Genomic DNA, 18,244 nt, shown 5'->3' on the forward strand with positions numbered 1-18,244 from the left:
CAAAACTATTCACTGTTACTTCTGAAACTCAAAACCATGATATTGAATTTATCCTTAAATTTCGAAACAAATGTATCATGTTCTTTAGGCAGATTCTTATTGTTATTTTGGAAAGGAAAGATGAAGCCAGGGTAGTTCTGCTAGAAATGTAACAATGTATAGCATCTGCCCTAGGGAACTGGAAAAATAAGTGTGTTCTACAATTCACCATCTTCCCTTCCGCAGGTCATCCTCGGGGAGCTCACACAGTGAAATACTTAGAAGAGTGCATTAAAATTCCAAAAACCCTCATTATATTTATGTATTAGGACCCAGAAGAAGTCATTCACAATATTTTAACAACATACTCATTGTAGGCAAATTTATGTCATTTTTGTTAATGTCAATTAAAATTAGAGGGAGGGGACAGGGACAGCATCGGCTTATTTTCCTTGTCATGGGAAGCAGTTGAAGAAGATGCTTACAAATCTTTGTATTGCTCAATAAGGGGTTGGGGGGAGTCACTGACAGTTTAATAGCCACCAGAGTCCCTCCCCCACAGAAAACAACCCACTTGCACATTGGATGCTATTGAACAGCTCAGTTGCAAGATACCTGCCATGTGAAACACATTTTCTTCAAAGCCTAGGCTGCCATGCAATATGCCTATCTTAATCTAAACTCTACACCCAACGGTGAACCCTAACAGTTACAGTAGTTAAAATATTGATGTTGACATGGGCATTGTTAGTTCATCGATAATCTTTGACTTTTACATAATGGGGTAGCACTGTAAGTAATGTTTCTTAAACAGCCTTTTATTTGGAAATGACTGCAGTAGCATTTATCTCGAAATATCACGTGAAAGTTCTTTTGGAGTTAACTTTCCTTTTCCCTATCTCAATTTAGTGATTCAAACAATTGTCTTCATCTCAAAATATTAAGGGAGGGTCCCTGGCAAATACGTGACATCAAACCGTAAGATACCCAGTGTGACACATGCAGAGCCACTGGGACTCCTGAGTACTTGGAGAAGCAGAAAATAAATTGGTTAATCAAGTAGCCTGTGTGTTGCACAGCACAATTACATGTGAAGGCCCAGCTTGAAGACAGAAGACAGTCACACAGACTGGGAATCTATATAAAAGAAAGAATGGAAGAAGGAAATAGAGATCACTCATTCCTGTACATTGACCAGTAGACTGGTTGTGAACAAACTGTCCTGGTAGGAAAAGGGAATCTTTCATGGAGAAAGAATTACTCTGTTATTACTCAGCACTTCTGCAGTGAAATCTAAATGCATAGCCCTGGGGACAGAACAGTACGAACTACTTAGAACATTGAAATAATTGCTCAGCTTGAGTCAAAAAGTGAGGTTTTAAAGTCTTCAATGTGAGAGGGATTTTCAGAGCCTGGATTTTTATAAGAGGGTAAAACCAAAACCAAAACCAAAACAAAAAAAAACAAACTTTTTCAAAACCTTTATTTTTACATGTCAACCCTGAGCCTAGAAGAGTGAACATAAAAAAAGAAAAAAATCTGGGACAGGACAGATGGCTCAGTGGTTAAGAGCAGTCACTGATCTTCCAGAGGTCCTGAGTTCAATTCCCAGCAACCACATGGTGACTCACAACCATCTGTAATGGGATCTGATGCCCTCTTCTGGTGTGTCTGAGGACAGCTACAGTGTACATAAAAAAAATCTTCTTTAAAAATCTTATGAAGAAAATAAAATAATTTTATATATATTTTTGTTTCCCAGAAAGAGAAAAGCTGGTTTGGTTCTGGAAAAGAGCAGATAGAGCAGGTCAAATGATGTTCTTCTAATTTTTGCTCCAAAGTCTTTATTTATGGGAAAACCAGAACTACCTAGAGCTGTTGGTGAAACATGAAAGGCCAGTGTTTCAGTTACCAATCTATTGTTGTGAAGAGACACCATGACCAAAGCAACTCTTACAAAAGAAAGGATTTAACTGGGGGCTGGCTTAGAGTTTTAGAGGCTTAGTCTGTTATCATATAGGGAACATGGCAGCACATAGGCAGGCACTGAGAGCTACATCATGATCTTTAGGCAGACAGAGAGAGGGAAAAGGAGAAGGGGGAGGGAGGAGAGGCAGGGAGGAGGGGAAGGAGGATGGAGAGGGAGGAGGGGAAGGAGGATGGAGAGGGAGGAGGGGAAGGAGGATGGAGAGGGAGGAGGGGAAGGAGGATGGAGAGGGAGGAGGGGGAAGGAGGAGGGTGAGGGGAAGAGGGAGAGACTAACTGACTGACTCTGGGGTTAGTCCCGGCTTTCAAAACCTCAAAGCCTCACCTCCAGTGACACATTTCCTCCAACAGTCCACACCTCCTCCAGTAAGGCCACACCTCCTTATCCTTTTACTCTTTTCCAATAGTGCCAATTCATGCTAACTAAGCATTCAAATATATAAACCTATGGAGGCCATTCTTATTCAAACCACCATAGCTGCTGTTAGTAATCTCAAGGTGTGGTCTCTAGCTTCACGTGTCAGGTAAGCTCATGCTTGGGAGAATAGCTACAGGCTTGGAGGAGTAGGGCCTGAGCATAATGGCCTCCTGAGCTTCCCACTCTCTAGGACTCACCAGGGAAGGAATATATCTAGACTCCATATGGGGGATAAAATATGGAGGAAGCAGTGATGAGACAGCGCAGCCTTTCAACGAGTAGATCATGGTGCAAACCACAGCTTCTTCAGCCAGAAGATATATGTGCAAAAATGTGTAAGAAGCTGTCAAACTCTCTTTTAAAGATAGCATATCATTTGAGAGCAGTGACCGTGAGTCCCGTTGTTTCATATTTTCATCAGCAGGTAACATTGTCGGGTCTTTCAGTGTTAGCCATTCCAATGTGTCTTTTTTTCCCCATCTTTATTAAATTGGGTATTTCTTATTTACATTTTAAATGTTATTCCCTTTCCCAGTTTCCAGGCTAACATCCCCCTAGCCTCTCCCCCTCCCCTTCTGTGTGGGTGTTTCCCTCCCCATCTTCCCCCCATTGCCGCCCTCCCCCCAACAATCACGTTCACTAGGGTTCAGTCTTGGCAGGACCCAGGGCTTCCCCTTCCACTGGTGCTCTTACTAGGCTATTCATTGCTACCTATGAGGTCAGAGTCCAGGGTCAGTCCCTGTATAGTCTTTAGATAGTGGCTTAGTCCCTGGAAGCTCTGGTTGGTTGGCTCTTTCAGTCCTTTCTCTGATTCCTTTGACGGGGGTCCCGTTCTCAGTTCAGTGGTTTGCTGCTGGCATTTGCCCTTGTATTTGCCATATTCTGGCTGTCTTTCAGGAGAGATCTACATCCGGTTCCTGTCACTCTGCATTTCTTTGCTTCATCCATCTTATCTAGTTTGGTGGCTGTATATGTATGGGTCACATGTGGGACAGGCTCTGAATGGGCGTTCCTTCAATCTCTGTTCTAAACTTTGCCTCCCTATCCCCTCATATTCTTGTTCCCCTTTTAAAGAAGGAGTGAAGCATTCGCATTTTGGTCATCCTTCTTGAGTTTCATGTGTTTTGTGCATCTAGGGTAATTCAAGCATTTGGGCTAATATCCACTTATCAATGAGTTCATACCATGTGTGTTTTTCTGTGATTGGGTTACCTCACTCAGGAGGATATTTTCCAGTTCCAACCATTTGCCTATGAATTTCATAAAGTCATTGTTTTTGATAGCTGAGTAATATTCCATTGTGTAGATGTACCACATTTTTTTGTATCCATTCCTCTGTTGAAGGGCATCTGGGTTCTTTCCAGCTTCTGGCTATTATAAATGAGGCTGCCAAGAACAAAGTGGAGCCAAGTGAGTACTATCATTCTTTTGGACTACTTTTTTTTTCATCTGCACATTCCTGGACAGGATCATTAACTAGTTACTTTCTTATTTTGAGCAACAGGAGATGTTTCTATGGGGCTCGAGGGGGAAGCGGGGGGGGGGGGGCGGCGGGAGGGGGGGGGACGCAAAACTTGTTTAGCCATTAGCATTTCCGTACTTCCTCCCACCTGTTTGGCCCATGAGTTCTATGCATGTTGATTTGAATGAGAATGTTCTCCATAGGCTCACACAGTTGGGCACTTGATCCCCAACTGATGACAGCAAGGAAATATGTCCTGGCTGGGGGAAGTACTTCACGGAGGACAGGCTTTCGGAGTTTGTAGCTTCATCCTACTTCCGGTTTTATACTGTTTCCTGTGTGTGGTTGAAGATATAACTCTCAGCTTCCTGTTCCTGCCCTCATGCCTACCATTTGCTGCCGTAATGAACCTTTATCCCTTCTGAAACATAAGCTAAAATAAACTTTCTATAAGCTGCTATTGGCCGTGCCATTTTATCACAGCTACAGAAAACTCTAATATTCTAAGCAAGTACTTTAGCAACTGAAATGTATCCCGGACCCAGAATTTTCATTTTTTTGACCCCAATGGTCTGTTTCGTCTGAATTTAACATTGTTACTCCAGCTCTTTTTTTGTAGTAAGATTGGTTTGACACAACAAGGCCAGTGCACATATGAACTCACAGGGGCTGTGGCAGCATTCACAGACCCTTCACAGGTCCAAGTCAGATAAGATCCCAGTGCAGAGAGAGCAAGTAGGCACAACCCCCATCCCTAAACCAGAGCCTACCTCCAATAGATAACCACACCGAGATGAAAAATTAACTTTTCCCAACCGAGTCTCGCCGTGTACGCAAACTACTCTTAATGCCCCGCCATTCACTCAACAGTAGAGGGCCAACACAAAATAAACTCAGGGGTATTTCAGGAAGTGTTTTTGTCTCACAAGGCTCTGTCTGGGCATCTTGTTTGTTTATTTGTTTGTTTGTTTTTTACTCTTCATATCATTTGCTTATGTATTATGCTTTCCAATTTTGTGTTTTTGTGTTTGCCACTGTGTGTCTCTGTATTCTGGTGCTTCTCTTTGTTTTTCTGTTTATTTAGATTTTTGTTTGTCCTATTTATGTTTTTTTTAATCTTATTTTATTATATTTTTTCTTTTTTTTTATCTAGGTGCCTGGTTTTTGTTTGTTTGTTTTTGTTTTTCTAATGATAGAGAACACAAAAAAGATGTGAATTTGTGGAGGTGGGTAGATCTAGGAGGAGTTGGAAGAGGAAGAACCATAATCAGAGTATGTTGTGTGAAAAAGTGTTTTTAATTAAGAAAGAAAGGAGGGAAGGAAGGACAAAAAAGATTGGTTTGTCTTCTCTTCATCTGGTTACCTTGAAGTTAGGTATTTTTATTTACTCTTTAATGAAAGTCCTGCACATTAGACAGTGTGGTCGAGTCCTCTGCGTTTGCCCAATGATTCATTGGTCTTCATCATTATGTTCAAAGAGCCTACCAGTACATAGTGGATTAGTATTAATGGGGACGCAATATTAAACTGCTTTGTCTAGTGCTAGGAGTATTTCCTTCTGCAGATTCTGAAGTGAGTTTGAACCTTACGATTTCATTTTTGTGTTCACTTGGAGCCTATCAATTGTGCCTTTTATTTTACTATTTTGGGTAGAGATGGTAAATGTGTCTGTGTGCACTTGTGCATATGTGCACATGCCTATGCATACATGTGAAGACCAGAGGATGCTGGGTGTCCTTTACTGATCCATAATTCCCCTGTTGAGGCAGGATCTCTTGCTCAACATGGAATTCACTATTTTCAGCCAGGCTGATGTCCATAAGTCCTAGCCATCTTTTTTTCTCCACCCCACCCCCACCTGTGCCAGGGGTGAAGCCATTCGGAGTCACACCCACATTTTTACCTGAATGCTGGGGATGTGAACTTGGAACCTCTGTCTGTTCAGAAAGAGCTTTTACCCACAGAAAACATTCCTGTTGTTCTCCTTAAGTCTTAAGCAGGAATTATACGTTGTATGGTTTGTTTGTTTGTTTGTTTTAAGTTCCCTTACATTTGACTTCAAATAACACTTTGCAGTGCACATAACTTGGAAAATTCTCACTAGCTCCTCCTTTTTCTTATGCCATTTCTGCCATTACTTATCCATTCCCTATAATCAGTAATCACCGGGAGCATTTTAACATGATATCATTTTTATGTATTTGTATGTAATTTTGGGTGCTAGAAATTGAACAAGTCTTGCACATGCCAGGTAGAAATTGTCACAGTTACATCACCAATCCTGTTATTATTTTAATAGTCTAATAGTTAATAGTTTAAGAGTTTACTTCTAGGGAGATTAAAAAGAAATATTTTATTTTCACTTCATTTTTCTCTTCTATGCAGACTGTCTGGACTAATTTACAACTGTCTCACACTAATTGTAGAAAATGTGTTTTGTTGAGACTTTTCCTATGTGCAGATAAAATACTTGATCATTTTAACCTACTCATCATGCCATCTCCTTATTTCCCTCCCTCCAACCCATCTGTTCCTCTTTAATTCTCTCCTCCCTGTTTTCATGCTATCTTCTTCTACATTCTACCTACAAAAGAAAACACACAGTATTTGTCTTTCTGAGCCTAGCTTATTTTGCTAAACATAATGATCTCCAATTCCATCCACTTTCCTGCAAATGACATAATCTTTCTTCTTTATGACTGACTATCCCATTTTCTTTATTCATTCAATTATGACGCCCAGGTTGATTGTATAACTCAGCTATTGTGTATAGCGTGGAATGCAGCCATCTCTGAGTCAGTCCTTTCAGGTGCACACAGAGAAGTTGTAGAGCTGGGGCACGGGGTAGTTCTTTGCTCAGTGTTTTGAGAAAACCATCCTGATTTCCATAGTGGACTAATTCACATTCTTACCAACAGTGTGTAAGGGTTCTGTTACCCTCATACTCTCACCAGCACTTGTAGTTGTTTTTGTTTTTTGTTTTTGTTTGTTTGTTTTTATCATAGACATTTTGACTAAGGTGAGATGCAGTCTAAATGTGGTTTTGATTTATATTTTTCTGGTGTATAAGAATGGAGCATTTTAAATTATTTATAAGCAATATCTACTTCCTTTGAAAACCATCTGTTCAGTTCACTTGACCATTTGTTGACTGGGGCTTTTGGTGTTTAATTTATGGCCTCTAGGCATTAGTCTCCCGTCAGGTGTATAATTGAGTATAGTTATAGAATTTCTCCTACTGTGTGGCAACTTGTCTCTTCACTCTGCTGACTGCTCCCTTCATGGAGCTTCCTTTACTGTGGCCCCTTCTCTATTTACTGCTTTGTTGGGCTGTAATAAAATACTGGGAATTACCATCAGCTTCAGAAAGGGGTTGCTTGGGTTTATAGTTCCAGCGGGATAGAGTCTGTAATGGCAGGGATGGTATCGCATGATAGCAGGAGCAGGAAGCTAACTGATTACATTGTATCTTCACCTAGGACAGAAAGTGTAGTAGAGATAAACACAGAAAGGGGGACGAGGCTATAAATGCTCGAAGCCTGCCCCCAGTGACATCTATTAAATTTTTTAAATTGCTCTTTCATAGGCAACACCCTCTCCCTCATTTCATTCAGTTGGCCATTCCTGATCTCTTTGAGTAAAACGGTCATTTTAGAAACTAGATTTTTTTTTCTTCTTGTCAAATATTCACTTCAGTATCATTGGCATCTGTTGCCCGAAGTATCATTCTTTGGATGAATCATGTTTGCTTGGTTCTATTTCTACATCTTTTTTTTTTTGTTTTAATATTGATATTTTCAGATCTGTTGGGATGAAACTCATTTAGATTTTTATGATGGGTTATTTGAGGAAGCAGGTATTTTCCCCCTTGGTATACTAATCCTGGAATACTGGTCTATTTTGCAATAGTGAGTTTAATTTCAAATTGTCTTCATGAAATAGTTATCTTGTGTTTGGGTTTAATTGGTAGGATTTATATAATGCTGTGTTGAAGCCTGTGATCCATTATTCCTGTGGATCTTGCAAGAGTGATAGCCCTCTGTCAGTTAAGACCGCTGTGTGAGGTCTCTACCCTCTGTAGATTTGTTAGCATTGTGAAGTCTGAATTTCTGAAATCTTAGTATTTTCTTTTTTCCCTGAAGAAAAACATTTAAGATTTCTTAGGGTGAGACACGGATTTTGCTTTCTATAGATCTTACATTAAGGATGTTTTTGTTAAGAACGTCTTTGTCCAACTTGTTTACTGCTGAATTCTCAAAGCTAGAATAATGTTTCAAACATAGATCTTTATTGGAATATTTATTGAAAAAGAGGAGAGATAAGAAAGATACATATATATGCAATGTATCTGATAAAATGTTATAAACATGTACATAGGGTAAGGGAGGGAGGGAAAGAAAGACTAATGCAACAAAAGTATTTAGTTGGATTTTTTTAATGTTACAGTTGATAGGAACAAAATGGTCTTGCCTGAAACACCAAGGAAAGTGTATCAATTCAATAGAGACAGAAGATCAAGTCCAGGACCCTGGAGAACACAAACATGTAAAGGCCCTTAAAGTCAAATTCAGAGGCTAAAGTTGTGGAACATTTATGTAAAGTTGTGTCAAACTCATCATGTAAGAATGACCTGTGCCCCAGAGGCTCTGATGCCCAAGAATGGAGATGAGGCTGAGAATCTAGTGGAGGGAAGTGTGTGTCCATCTTTTACCTGTGCCTCGCAGAACTGATATCACCTCTCTGAGCTTTTGGATTTCACTTTCGAACATATATTATAGAATCTTGGAAAGAAATTAGTTGATGAATTAATTCTGGAGGCTTCACTAGTGTGACTGATGGTTCTTTTTATGAAAGGAAACCCAGACAGGAATTTTAGAGGGAGTATACTAAAACAATAGCTTACTGTGAGACTCTGACATGTTTCCTCCTGAGGCCAGGGAGGATTTTGTTTTCTCTGTTTCTGTGACTTTATTTCACTTTTTACTTTCCTATAGTGATTAAATTAGGATGATGAAATGCTTATATGTGTAAATGTTTTTGGAAGCACCAAAGACATATGAAACATCCCAAACTCTTAGCATAGCATTTGTTTCTTTGCTAAGTGATAAATACACATTGACTATCACATGTATCTATCTTTATTATACATAATCTGTTTTGTGTACAATTTTTCTCCATAGAACAAAACAGTGTGAAAACTTCTTGTTATTGGTAATAGTTTTGATATCCGGTTATCACATTCCACACCCTTTTCTTCTGTAAACTACTTGCTAAATGTAGGGTGAAGCGGTGAGGTTGGATTGACACCTACAGTAAGACCTTGGCTGTGAATGCATTTTGTTTACAGGAAAGTTGCCAAGAATTTCTGAGCACATCACAAGATGGGGATAGTTTTCCCATCAGAAGAGGCAGAATTGGTTTGGATCCATTTGCTTCTCTCCCTCATCTGCCTTGCGAGCCTATGCGATTACACAGTAGAATGGCCATGCAAGGTTAACAAGCCATTAGATGATAGTGAGTGCGTTGGATGGGTAGGCCATAAGGAAGATTTGTTACAAATTCTCATGCTTTTTTTTCTTTGCCGCTGGAATTGGTTTTTCACATAAGTGATTCACCTTCTGTGACAATGTAGCCCACAATGAATTATTGGTTTCTGTCATGATTGATTCATGAGTTGTTTAGGAGACGGAGATAAATGTTCTCGGTCTGTGTTATCTAGTTTTCTATGCCTTTTACTTTGTTTCCTTCTCACTGAAAGACTTTAGAGTATAAGGATATTTCTTTTTAATAGCTAAAATGTAAAGCCTGCAATAGATAACATGAGCTCTGCTTTCTTGAGAAAAGTGTGAATGCAAAGCACATTATCAAACGCCAGTTATGGTCAAGTACACACAGAACTGATGTTTCTACAGCCCGCCAAGCTAATCCTTTATATACATCAACCTGTCCCCTCCACAGCCTGGGAACCTGCCACTCCACCTTTGCTTCTGAACTTGGTCACTTTGATGGTTAGTGTCAGTGCACTTTTGCAGGATTTGCCCCTCTATGACTGTTTTGTTTCACTAAGCATGGGACTCAAGGTTCACTGGTGCTGTGGCACATGGAGCAATTTCATTGTTTTCAGCCTGAATGAAATGACACAGTGTGTGTGTGTGTGTGTGTGTGTGTGTGTGTGTGTGTGATTATTCATCAGTCACTGAGCATTAAACTTTCCTGTCTTGACTATTATAAAAGATGTACACTTGAGAATGTGGATATCTCTTTGAGATCCTGATTTCAACTCTTTTCTGAAAGTATTGAAATGTAATGTCACTCAGTCATGTGTCAGCTCTGGTTTTACTTTTTGAAAGACTTTTATAATCCCTGGCCTAGGATTGCACCATTTTATGTTACGTTCAACAGAGCACTGAAGTCCAATCTCACCGTCAATACCTTACTAATACACATGTTTACTTTCTAAGCATTTATTTTATTAACACAGAGAGAGAGAGAGAGACAGAGAGAGAGACAGACAGAGAGAGAGAGAGAGAGAGAGAGAGAGAGAGATGCACATACATGTATCTATGAAGTCCAGAAGAGGGGGTAGGATCTCCTGGAGCTGGAGTTACATGTGTTTCTGAGCTGCTCAGTTTAAATGCTGGAACAGAACCCAGGTCCTCTGTGAGGGCAGAATGGCTCTTAATCTCTGAGTCCTCTCTCCAGCCCCCACTTCTTTCCTTTCATACTAGCTGTGCTGACGAGCATGAAGTAATACTTTCTTGGAGCCGTGTAGCTGTGGATTATGCTAATTTAGTAAAGTGATGGTTTGTGGGTTCTCCTCCACAATCCATGAGTTCACTAACCCTGAATAGTTAGCTAGGTTTTCAGTAGGAAGCCTGGTTTCCATTTTGTTGAGTGGATTTCAAGTCCCATTAGGGAGCTATTGGTTACACCAACCATGCCATTGCTACACCCTAACAGTTACTGCACCAGATCAACAACGAAAAGCAGGTTTCTCATTCCTGAAATTGAAGGATTTTGTTAGGTGATCTTTGACTCTTGATCATTGTCAGCCCAGATAAGAAGATTTTATTTAAACTACATATGAATATTTATACACACAATTATTCTTATTATACTTTTTATTTATAATTGCTTATATTTATTTATAAGTTTTTATTTACATTTGTGGTTAATAGAATGATTCCTTATAACCTTTTCAGATATCCTTATTGTTAATTTACCTCCATCCTCTTCCCTCTTTGATAATTTTATTCAATGTATTTTGATCATATTCACCATCACTTCTCCCCTGACTCCTCCTAGATCTACCTCACCTTCATAGTACTCCTTCACGTCCAATATTTATTTATTTATTTATTCATTCATTTATGAGATTGTCTTAGGGTTTCCACTGCTGTGAAGAGACACGATGACCAAGGCAACTCTTATAAAGGTGAACATTTCATTGGGGCTGGCTTACAGTTTTATCTGTTCAGTCCATTATCAACAGGGCAGGAATGCTGTCAGCATGCAGGCAGGCACAATGCTGGACAAAGAGAGAAGAGTTCCCCATCTTGATAGGAAGGCAGCCAGGAGTAGCCTCAAGCATCTAAACAAGGATCCCTTCCACACTGGGTGTAACTTGAGCACTAGGAGCCTTCAAAGCCCACCCCACAGTGACACATTTCCTCCAACAAAGCCACACCTATTCTAACAAGGGCACACCTACTAATAGTGTCACTCCCTGTGGGCCAAGCATTAAAAAACATGAATGTATGGGGGCCAAACCTATTCACACCACTACAGAGATTATAATATAATTACATCATTTACTCCATACCCTTCCTCTTTGCAAACCCTCCTGTGTAACCCTCTTTGCTCTCTTTCAAACTCATAGCCTCTTTTTTCATTAACAGTTGTTACATGCAGATATGTTTATTTATAAATAATCCAGCAAATCAAACTTGTGCTGCTAGGTTATCTTTTTTATTCCATTGGTCTAAGTGTCCAGTTCCTTTCTTTATTTACTGGCATCATACTATTTGGATTGCTATAGATTTCAGGTATGTTTTAATAAAGAAATGTGATGCCTTTAGCTCTGTTCTGTTCCAATATTGCTTAAGCTAGTAGGTGCTTTTCATAGTTCCTTATTACATCTAAGAGAACTCTTTTTATTTGTACTAAATCTGTAGACATCTTTGATTACTATGGTTTTTAACAATATTTAGTTTCCAGAAAAGGGGAGGGCTCCAATTTCCTGAAGAGAAACAGAAGAGGAGTGGGAAGGGCAGGGGAGGGAAGGGGAGGGGAAGGGACGGGAGGGGAAGGGGAGGAAAGGCCTAGGAGTAGAGGAGGGAGCAGAAACTGCACCCTCTCAGATGACTCTGGCCTAGGTCAAGCTGCCAGTTAAAAGTAATTAGGCCAGCTAGTGATGTAGCTCAGTTGTAGAGCACTTGCTTATCATGTGAATTTAATTAAATGTAAATTTAATTAATTAATAATTAATTATTCAATTTAAAAACTATGTTTAGTCTTTTGCTCACAAATAAAAGATGTCTTTCCATTTATTTGTGTCTTTTGAAATTTTCTTACAGTGACATAATTTGCAGCACATAAATTTTCTTTCTCCTTTATTAAGCTATTTCCAAGAACCCAAAAACCAAACACAGCAGTACTTTGAAAGTTTCATATACCTTTCAAATTGATTTGAAATTTATACCCAGGATGCCAAGAGGATTTGACACATATGTAAATAATTCAGCACAATGCACATTAACAGAGAGAGGGATACAACTCATAGTCATTTCAGATACAGAAAAAGCAGCTGAAAAAATTCAGTATCCTTTAGGATGTCTGAAAAATAGTTAGCAAACAGGGAAAATAAGAAAAATACTTAGATATGAAAACACCAGCAATCATATCATACTCAATAGTTTTGAAAAATCAAACTGAAAGCTTTCTTTGGAGGTAAGAAAAAACCAGGAATTCCATTGTCCTCACTTCCCCAACATATGCTGAAAGTCCTAGGCAAATGAGGCAAGAGAAATAAGCAAGAGACACCAAAATCGGAGAAGTAAGTTATCTGTGTGCAGATGAAATGGCCTTATATGCACAAAACCCAAGGAATCTACCTTTAAACCATTAAAAGTAATAAATTCATTCTGTGAACTTTCAAAAAAAACAAAATCAACACTTAAAATTACTTCTGTTAGTCTGTAGTAGCAATGCATATTCCAAAAAAAAAAAAAAAAACGAAATTGAGAAAATAATCATGTTGATAGTTGCTTCAAAAGTGTCTAGAAGGCTGGTGACTTAGTTTCCTTTCTAAGAAAACATTTTGACCAAAAAGCAACTTAAGAGGAGGAAAGGGTTTTCTTGGCTTTCATTGCCAAGTATCAGCTCATCATTGAGAGAAGTCAGAGCGGGCACTGACTGAAGCAGGAACGATGGAGAAAGGCTGCTTGCTAGCTCACTGTCTGGCTAACTCAGGCTCAGACTCAGCTCACTTTCTTACATTTCCTATATAGTTCATCCTGCATTAACCAATCAAGAACATCTTCCACGGATATACAGATATGTCTAAAGGCCGATCCGACGTAGGTAATTTCCTCTCAGATGACTCTAGGCTAGGTCAAGCTGCCAGTTAAAGGTAATTAGGATAGTGATGTAGCTCGGTTGGAGAGCACTTATCATGTTAACAGGAACATAGACACACACGCACACACACACACACACATACACACATACACACATACACACACACATACACTCACACATACACACATGCACACACACAGGGGCGAGGGGAAGGAGGGAAGGAAAGGAGAGGGAGAGAGGGAGGGAGGTGGGGGAGAGAGAGAAAGAGAGAGAGAGAGTCTCAAATAGATTCAGTATTTAAATAGAAATGAAAGAATGTAGCAGTTAAAAACAGATCCCATTGATTCCGCACTATGAAAAAATGTGTCTTTTTAACTTGTGTTTTCCTTCAAAACATTTGTAGCTCAGTGAAATAACTGTTCTGCCAGAGGCAGAGGCAGCCTGTTTCAGTAGACTAGAGGATGGCAGGATGGCCGTAGCTAAGATTTAAGCCTCTGCCTACATTTTCTTTAAATGAACATTTCCTGTAAATGAACATTCGCAGAGCTGAGGGAATCAGCTGCATAAAGAAGAAATGTTAACAGTGTAGCTATTAAAGAAAATAGGCTCCAGGAGAAAAGACACTTTGAGCATTATTAGAAAGAGTTCACTATGTCAGAAAGGAAACTTTTATTTGGGGGAATAAAATGACAGTCCTGCCTTTGAAAGGAGGCAGGGTGGATGAATGGCTGTTTCTACCTTGACAGGAGCATAAAGTCCTTTATAGCGAAAGAGCTGCATTAATTAGTTTTAAACAAGGGAGCGAGCTAATCAGACTGACTTCTTTCTTCACCATGTTGCATGCATGCTTGCATTTTTGGAAACAGTCTCCCTCTTAACTGAAGCTGGGCTTGAACTCTTGAGCCTCCTGCCTCACCTCTCCTAAATGCAGGGATTAAAAGTGCAGTATCATACATGGCTCTGGCTTACTTAAAAGTAAGAACTCAGCTCAGCCAAGAAGGCAGTACTGAAAATGTGTTTAATGCTCTGGCAGGATATTGGGAGTAAAACAAATAAATGTTCACAGAGAGCTCCAACTGAAAGCAGAGGCAAGATAGAGGAAATCACCTATGTGATAAATGGGAGAATTTTGGTTTAAATCATTGATGGAAGTTTTGTTTGGTGGTGCTGGGTTTCGCTTACCTCAGTCGTTAGCTGAGTCCCTTGTCAGCTATTCATGGCTAAGTTTCATCTACAGATAGACATGTCCTCTGGACTTCTGTTGTCATCCATCTGTCTATTCCTTGTTCCACATCTATGGAACTCTTGGTGTCAGGACCCGGTGTATTAGTCAGGGTTCTCTAGAGTCACGGAACTTATGGAATGTCTCTGTGTATTGAGGGAATTGATTGTGATGACTTACAGTCTGTGGTCCAACTAACCCAACAATGGGCAGCTGTGGAGGGGAAGTCCAAGAATCCAGTAGTTGCTCAATCCCACGAGGCTAGTCATTTGAGCTGGTCTTCTCTGTAGTAGTGGGTTCCAACAGATGTGCTGGCAAGCAAGTGCAAGGAGTCAAAAAAAGAGTGAGTCTTCCTTCTAATGCCCTTATATAGGTCTCAAGCAGAAAGTGTGGCCTGGATTAAAGGTGTGTACCACCACACTTGTTTTGTCCCAGGCTGACCTTGAACACAGAGATCTCCTTGCTTCAGTCTCTGGGATTAAAAGTGTGTACTACCTTGCCTGAGCCTAAGCTTTCCATGACCGTCTATGCCTCAAGATCTCCATGCCAAGATCCAGGTCAGAAACTTGGGTCTTCCAGCCTCAAGATCTGGATCACAGGTGAGCCCTCCAATTCTGGATTATAGTTCATCCCAGTTATAGTCAAGTTGACAACCAGGAATAGCCATTACACCCAGTTTCTCAGGCTCTTTAATCTCTTAAACATTTCACAATAACTAAATGACATCACTGCTTCCAAGTCAGATATCAAGCAGATGACTTAGTTCGTTTGGAAGAGGAAGCCCGAATGTTTGCCTCTCTAAGTCTCTCACCAGCCTCAATTGTCATTGCAGGTCATTAAGATTGGGCTGGTAAGCCAGGGATGTAGCTCATTTGGTACTTTAACTTTAACATGCATGAAACCCTAGGTTCAGTTCCCAACACTGAATAACCTGGGCATGATGATACATACATATATACATACATACATACATTCATATACACATGTGCATACATACACGTATTTCTACACACACACACACACACACACACACACACACAATCTGTTTCAGTAGTCCTTGTCCATACACCCAGAAGTCACGCAATCCAGACATGTCACCATGTCCAGGTCCCACAGCTGTCCCCTCACAGCTCTCTGGATATTTTTCCACTCTTGAAGACTTTGGATGAGGGTTGTCTCCTCTCCTCACCCATCTCCTGTCCACATCCATCACGATGCTCTTTCTGAATGTCCTTCTTCTAGTCTCTTAACCTCAAGTTGAAAGTTTTCTCTCTGTGTTTTATCTCCCCTCTCTTCTCACAGTGACACATTTGACTTAATTTTAAGAAATTCATTTCTGTCTCCCAAATAACAAATTTACATCCAACCCCAGAGGCTCACCCTTCCAGTTGGTTTGCTCAGACAACTAATGAGTCAACTCCAGCTCGACCTGGTTCCACATCATTCTTTCACTTAGGCACGTCAACCTTGGGGCTCCTCCCCTAGCATTCTGATTGACAGCTATAGTCTTGCTCTTGTAGGTCATTCTCCCAGCTCATTGCCTGGTGGTTAAATTTTCCTCATAAACCTCAACCCCAGATGAACTTAACCCCATGACTTCTTTGTATCCTGCCTACTTGAGTGGGCAAGCACAATGAAAAAAAATTCATACAGTGGGACTTACTGGCTTAATCTCAGATATGATTTTATCAGGTAGGCTGCGTATTAGCAACTTCTCCCATCACTGACGAGGAACAACTTAAAGGAGAGCGGATGTCTTTTCATTTGGCTCACAGGTTGAAGGGGAGGACGTTGAGCCTATGGCAGTAGCAGTATGTAGCTGAATCTCAGGGTTTATGAGGAAGCAGTGATGGGGACGCAGCAGCCCTAAGCTGGCTTTCCACTTTTAACTTTTATATTTGGTCTGGGATAAAGCCCGTGGGATATTGCCACCCACACCTATGGAAGGCTCTTCCCCTGTAATCTTAACAGAAAACTACGTGTCGTCGTAAAATGTGGCTCTCTGATACTCTAGGTATTCTTTGATCCATTCAAATTGGCTAGCACCATCTTACTCTTTCAGTACACCCCAGTAAGCCAGCATTCTTTCACCTATGTTGTTTTTCTCTTTAATAAGCCAAATACTGCAGACATTATTATCTATTCTTAACTCCTTGGCTTTTTTTCCTGCCTAATTTGCTTCTCTGTGGCTGTGACAAAACCCTTGAGCAAAGCCAGCTTGGGGAGCAAAGGGTTTATTTAATTATACCATTTACAGTCTGTCACCAAGAAATGAGACGGGAACTCAGGAAGAAACCACAGAGGAACGCAGTTTACTGGCTTACACGCCAAGGCTTGCTCAGCCTGATTTCTTAAATAAGGGTAGGTCCATCAGCCCCTGGGTTGCACAACCCAAGATGGGCCATCCCTTATAAGTCACGAATCAAAGAAATGCCCCAACAGACTTGCCCACAGGTCAGTGTGATGGAGACCTTAATTGATGTTCCCCCTTCCCAGGTGACTCTAATTTGTATTAACTTGATAAGAATTAATCAACACAAATACCATACTTGAAAAAATTCTAGTCTAAACTGAAAAAATAATTATAAAATAGTCATCACACAGAATATTCTATTTTGCTACAAAATTGTATTTATATTGGCACTCTTTTATATTTCTGTACAACTGAGGAATTAACTTTTACATGTCAAATGTACAAATCTTGTACTCTTTAAAATAAATTTATTCTTAGGCATTTTCTTGTTTTGAATGCTTTTTTGAGACCGGGTCTCAAATAACAACAACAACAACAACAACAAAATAATTGTTTTCTTAATTTTATTTCATATTGATCAGAACTGAGAAGGTGGAGGGGCAGGTTTGAGAGAACAGGAGAGGCTGAGAGGGGAGAACAGGGACTGGGGGACTGAGAGGAAAAGGGGCAAGCTAGAGAGCCTAACTTTAAAAGTTCTCACTCCATAAATCATCAAAAGCAATCAAGGAAAAGGTTGTTTTGTTTTTGACTCTGTTACTCAGGACAGTTTGTAACACAATGTGTATAGTTCTGAATTCCCCCTCCCCCTGACCCTAGCTACTTCACTGACTTCGGGAAGAACCACCTCCCGAGTTTAGTAAGTACTGATCCGGAGATGCTGAAAAATAGTGTCTGACATGCTCTCCAGAGTCAATGCTAATTTTCTCGATTAAGCTCTTACCATCCCGCCCCACTTGGAAGAAACTTTAATGAATTTTTTCAATATTAGGTCCTTCATCTCTGGTGATGGGCTGCGATTGCCCCTTCCTCATTCTTTGTGCGTTAACCGACAAGACAAGTAAGAGTCAGATTCAGCACACAGCTTTCCTGTGAGGGAAAATAAAGAACGAGGCAGATTCTCACAGCTGGCTAAGAAGTTTTAGGAACACTCAGCAAAAACAATTGCTTTCTCTCTTTTACAGCAGATTTCAAAGGGAATAAAGACCTGCAACGGATTAACCATGTGTTTCTTCCCATACTAGCAGAAGACTCAACCGGCACGGAGGGCACATTAAAAGTCCTTGACTTGCCAATCCCCTACAATCAATGCCAACTCATCTCGGCAGAACAGCCTTTTCTCTGCCG

The 18,244-nt window shown here is 40.2% G+C and overlaps 1 long non-coding RNA gene across 1 annotated transcript in view; it reads right to left on the bottom strand.

Annotated features, from left to right (window-relative positions):
- Positions 1-8,264: 8,264 nt before the first annotated feature.
- Positions 8,265-18,244, bottom strand: part of LOC134482958 (uncharacterized) — a 40,803-nt gene continuing 30,823 nt past the window's right edge. The window contains exon 2 of the long non-coding RNA XR_010059727.1: positions 8,265-14,957. This is a non-coding gene — a long non-coding RNA (uncharacterized LOC134482958). The remainder of the gene's footprint in view (positions 14,958-18,244) is intronic.

The sequence above is a fragment of the Rattus norvegicus genome, chromosome 18, assembly GCF_036323735.1.
Source record: "Rattus norvegicus strain BN/NHsdMcwi chromosome 18, GRCr8, whole genome shotgun sequence".
Lineage (NCBI taxonomy): Eukaryota > Metazoa > Chordata > Mammalia > Rodentia > Muridae > Rattus > Rattus norvegicus.